This window comes from Myotis daubentonii, chromosome 1 (assembly GCF_963259705.1).
Source record: "Myotis daubentonii chromosome 1, mMyoDau2.1, whole genome shotgun sequence".
In the NCBI taxonomy this organism is placed as follows: domain Eukaryota; kingdom Metazoa; phylum Chordata; class Mammalia; order Chiroptera; family Vespertilionidae; genus Myotis; species Myotis daubentonii.
The window spans coordinates 152,627,820-152,633,868 of NC_081840.1; the positions used below are offsets into that span (position 1 = coordinate 152,627,820).

A 6,049-nucleotide genomic window follows, 5' to 3' on the forward strand; every position below is an offset into this window, starting at 1 on the left:
AAACGATTGAGTTATCTCTGGCTAAAAACCTAAAAGTTTTCATGGTTTAGTGATTTTTCTAGAATTCCTTTTTTTTCTTCTTTTAAATTCTCAACCAAACCATAGTTATAACTTGCATTATTTTTTCTGTGTAGGAAGGCTTGGATCATCTACTAATTTTAAAATAGTTTGATTTGATGAGGAAAATAAGACATTTGGGGGGCGGCGTGATGCTAGCAGCCTGACTCTGTATCCCTAATGCACATTCTTGTTAGCCTACAGCCTAGTCACTGCCCCTTCCTTAATCATCTGGTCTTGCAAGACCTGTTTACCCAAATACTCCCATTTTACAGAGGCCATAAACCATGAACAACACACAACCCCCGGAGGGGGTTATCAGCGCTGGCGCCAGGCCAGGCCTTTAGGTGCGGTCTCACAGCCCCCATCCCAACACACAGGGCTTTCTGCAAAGCCCGCGAAAGGTCTGGAAGTCTGATCCTTATTTGGGGGACAAAGAAACCAAAGGGTATAAAGAGAAAGCTTCCTCTATATTGGCTTGCTCAGGATTTGGAGAACTGACCCCCTGAGTCACTGTACTAGTACATGTGAAACATCTGGAAATAAATGGGTTTTTCCTGTATCCCCAAGTACTCCTGTGTGTATATTTTCTGGCTGCCTGGTAAATTCTGTAGCAATTCTAGTTAAAATAGTTTTTAGATCACAATTCACATGATATGGCTGATTTGAAAATTGCTTTTCAGAATAAGTAGTAGAAATTGGCACTTTGAATTGCATTACATTTTGCTACAAAATCAATCTTTCAAGAATATTTCCTCAGTCCTACATATGGCTTTAGGAGAATTACCACTAAAAGCAAGAGGTTGGAAGATCCATGCTGAAGGAAACATGGAAGTTGTGTGTTACGTATGTAAAGTTCATATCAAGAATTTCACCTTTACCTTTATTTATAAAACCCAGCAGAGAATTTCTACCTTGCTAAGGATGAAAGGAGAGTTCATAATTTCTGAATTCAATGGGAGGTGTCTCAGAGATAATGCTGCCAAGTAAAAATATATCCAATCCAGTGCCACTATGCAAGGGGACTTAACCATGTGCACTTAGATGATGAACAGAATTCCAGCCCCACAGCCACGTTCAGGCTGAACACAGTCATACAAAAGGTTTGGAGAAGACTTCAGTCATTAATATGTATGAGTGGTAGAAATGTTCCATGCCATTGAGTTAGAAATGGAGACTAGAACCCCATCATCTTGTTTGGGTCTCCATGGTGTCACCATCATCATCATTGCCATCACCATCATCACCACTGTCATTATCATCACCATCATCACCACTGTCATCATCACCATCATTATTGCCATCATTACTACCATTGTTATCATCATTATCAGTATCGTCATTGTCATCATAATCAACATCATTATCAACACCATGTAGCTAAACTTCCATATTATGGAGGGCAATGGTACATTATTTGGGTACTTTGACTTGTTGGGCTGATATGTGAAGTAGAAACAATAAAATATTAAAGAGTTTTAAAATAGCTTGTCATAACATCATGACCCAGAGACAAAGAGTTAGAGTACAGACTCAGAGAATCTTAGAGCCAGTTCTATCTCTAGCAGTCACTAGCTTTTGATCTAAATCACGTTCTTGAAGCTCTGTAAGCCTAGGTGGTCTCATGGATGAAATGGGAAAATAATAACACTTGCCTCAGAAGTTGTGAATTTCACACAATATCCTTATCAAAATGCCCATTTTTTCAGGCAGAAAGTCAAGCTCATACAAGGAAGCATATCTATCAACTGATAGACTGACTATAAATCAGGTCTTTCTGATTAGAGATTCATGCTCCATCACATGGGATATTGCACATTTATTGCTGTTCTACAGAAAATCATCAGAAAAGCCAAGATAGGAGGCACATCTAGGGTGGCGGGGGAGGTTATACTCAGAAAGGGATGCAGGAGGTCCTGGGAGGCTGCTGAGCCTTCATTTCTAGGCTTGGGTGCTGGTTATAGAAATCTTCTCCTTATCCACATTTTGATGACACATTATACACATCTGGATAAGTGAGTTGTATTTCATAACTTAAAAATCCAAATGGCAAAACCTTAAACAGGAGAAAATTCATTAGCATGTGTTTGATTAGGAGAATGTATATGACATATTTAGTGGATGTGACTTAAGTGGCGATTTCATAATGAGGAGTATGAGGGCATATGTTTAGAAAGTTCTAATGGCCCCCCCTCCCCCCAGAAGCAGAAACACCTTGTGTAAGAATAATAAAAACTCAATTTCTAGACCAATTAGGGAAGCTTCTAAGTATTGTTTTTATTTTCCCTGAATATATGTCAGTTAATATATGTTGAGAAATTCAGTAGAATATATATGCATATATATATATAATCATATATAATCACTTTATATGTGTAATTGTGCACTTACATGTGGAGATAGTGGAAGCAAGAAAATTGTTTTGAAAATGTTGATAGACCTTGAGAATTTATTTTTCTCTTTTTCTCTTACTCAGTACACCCTCCTTCCCACCCAAACACACAATTACATGTCAGAAATGCCTTTAGACAAGTTCTTACAACCTGGTTTTATGTCTATGCAAATGGTTTACATCTTTAATTAAATTTTCTGGAAACCACTTTCTCATTAGCCCTCCATAGCAATCTTCTCAGCCACTCCCACTTATTCAGTAATGACAGAGGGAGTGGAGATGCTGAATGTTGCAAAAGTGGCCACACAGGAGCCTCAGATTTGGATTCCAACTCCCTGATTATCATCTCCTCCAAGAAAATTCCTTAATCAAACTTTGGTTTTTAGATAAGTTGCTACTAAAATTAAAAAACGGCTTCTCTGGGAAAGAGAACTTAAATACAGCCTATCACTGCCTCACAACATGGCGGGCTGTTCCGTCTTCCTGTCAGGTACCCCAGTAGCATGCTGAGAAGAGCAAACATCTATCAACTGCAACCAACCAGCTTCTAAGCAGGTGCAACACTACCTCCCAATATCAGCTTTTAGTGCTCTCGGCTATCAATACACAAAACTTATATATATATATATAGAACAGAGCAGAAAAAAGTCAGACTTGAACTTTTCAACAAGTGTCTCAATGCTGTTAGAATAAATATGGAAAATCCTACTCCTAATTTCAAGAGGACACTGCAAATAGAAGAATGAGTTTCTGCCCTGTGAGTCTTCCAGAATTTACCTAATGAATGAATTTGATTATTTAGATTTGGGCTCTTTATAAAATCACAGGGTCATTACTCCGTCCACACCAAAATATACACTTTAGTGTACATTATTTTATCGCTTCTCGGCCTTTTGGCTAAGATCAAGTGTAGTGTACATTATTTAGGAAATCACATAGAACTTGTATTTGAATATCACCCCAAATAAACTACTATTAATCTGTTGGGGGAAAAAACTATGCTCACCAATCCTGGCCAAGTAACTTAGTTAGTTGGTACATCAAAAGGTATTAGGTTTGATTCCAAGTCACATTCCTAGGGCACATACCTAGGTTGTGGGTTCGATCCCCAGTCAGGGCTCATACAGGAGGGAACTGATTGATGTTTCTCTCTCTCTCTCTCTCTCTCTCTCTCTCTCTCTCTCTCTCTCTCTCTCTCTCTCTTTCTCTCTCTCTCTCCTTTTCTCTCTAAGACCAATAAACATATCCTTAGGTGAAGATAAAAGAATAACTATGCTCACTCATCTCTCATCACTAATTCCTCATAACTCAATACCCATCTCTCCCTACTCATCTCATAACTCTGATCACTCATTAGTCATTACCCATCACTGAACAGTTATCACCTGTCACTCATCTCTCATCTCTTATCTCTTATCTCTCAGTTCTCATCACTCATCAATTGTCACTCAGCACCTCTCCTCACTCACTCATCACTTATCAGCCATCATGTATCACCCATTATTAACATCATATCTTTCACTTATTTCTAATCACTTCTTTCTTGTCACTCATATCTCATTACTATCACTCTTATCCCTCATTATTCATCTCATATCACCCATCACTCATCTGCCAACATCATCACTCATCACCCAACACCATCACTCATCATCCAACATCATCACTCATCACCCAGCACCCATATCGCATCACACAGCACCATCACTCATCACCCAATGACATTGCTCATCATCTAACGCCATCTCTCATCACCCAATACCCAATACTCATCTCTTATCTTCACCTCTCTTTACTCATCTTTCACCTCTCATGTCTTATCTCTCAACCCTCATCACTCAGTCACTCACCAATGCCTCTCTGACTACATGAAGAAGTGACTTCTATATACCTTTAACCCTTACTCAGCAGATATTTAAAATGACAATGCACAGGGTACATGAGGCCCACACCACACATATTATTTTGCATCATCATATACTCTATTTGGATATTTACTTAAAATTGATAAATTTTTGTCTCTTTTGAAAGCTGGAGTTATTTTAAGCCTTTGTCTCTACTTCTTAATTCTCTTCCCAAGTCACCTCTGAGAGTCCATTTCCCACAGTCCCTCCCACCCTGTGTATTCACATCCCCCACCAGCCTCTCTCACCTCTGTCTGTCTGGTGCTTCTTATTATTTTGGTTTTCTGCCTGTGTTGTAATGAGTTTTTAACTTAATTATGTGTTACATAAACCAAAGTCCTGTATGTATGTCTCTATTTAGAAAGTTAGAGAGACTAGAACTAGCATTACTGTGCAGTAATGATTTCAGTCAAAATTCTATTTCTGTAGCTATCACCGAGGGCTACATGACACAAACAACCTAAACACAACCCAAATCCAGTCTTGATTTTTCTAGATGGGTTTAAATGTTAAAACAATTTGGGGGTGAATTATAGCAAAGAAAATGTTGATTAGGCCAATAAAATGGGAGCAAAATAGTCACACTGAAATAATACTGTAATCCTGTCCAGCTGTTAGAGGTGGGCTGCACATTTAGATAAGAGCTTCCTTGGTGATGACCAATGCAGAGAAATGATGATCTCTGAAAAGATTCACAATGCTCCTAAAATAAAATGCTTGTTTTGGAAAAGCCGTTTTTTTCTGACCCTGATACCTAGAAGCAGATGCTCTAGTGTGGCTTTTTAAAGAGGTGATGAGTGATGCATTTGAAAAGCTTAAGCTGTTCTGTAATTTGATTACAGAAACACAGGGCTCTGTAATTTAATGTTAGTGGCAATCCTTTTGATTTTGTTGGAATTGTGCACAGAATTTGCTGTGCATGTGTACATAATTTCTTTTTCTTGAGTTAAGTATCCAGAATTTTCTCCAGGTTCTCAAAGGCAATATTCTGCAAATTGTGTTCCACAGACCACTTGTATCAGAGTCACTCAGGTAGCTTGTTAAAACACAGGGTCCTGGGCCCCACCGAAGAGAGAATCACCGAAATCACTGAAGGTGGGACCCAGGAATCTGCATTTTAATAAATGGCCCATGTCTCCCAGACTTTCTACACACACACACACACACACACACACACACACACACACACACACACACAAAACCTTTAGTTTATTAAAAACAACAAAAATGGTGAACAACAGCTTACAAAGAAGCAATTCCACAGAGGGCCCAAAGAAGACAGCTCAGATATATGGCTCTGCAGCAGTTGGTTTTGATCCAAAGGTAAAATGCCAAATAACCAGGGAATTTATGGACGTCCTGTCCTTCAGACAGTCCTTCCTAAATATCATTTCTCCCCACAGGGCATTTCAGGGGGATTAGGAAACAGAATTCAAGGTCTTCTCTCCAGACAATCACCTGTAGTCTGAAAAGTCAGTGTCTCAACTGTAGAAAAAGCCATTTGACTTGCTCACCTGCTTGGGCAGAGGGCAGTATTAAGATTCTATTCTGTTCTTTCTAGGATCTTTGCGGGACTGAATAGTCACCACGGTCCCCAATCTCAGAGCAGACCGGTGCTAAATGCCACACTTTGGGAATAGCCTGGAGAGACAGGAAATGAGGACTGTGACAATGAGGCCGTCCCGGAGCTCAGAAG

At 39.3% G+C, this 6,049-nt stretch overlaps 1 pseudogene; it reads left to right on the forward strand.

Moving 5' to 3' along the window:
* The first annotated feature begins 3,326 nt into the window (after positions 1-3,326).
* LOC132223258 (U2 spliceosomal RNA) lies at positions 3,327-3,447 on the forward strand (annotated as a pseudogene).
* The last annotated feature ends 2,602 nt before the right edge of the window (positions 3,448-6,049 follow it).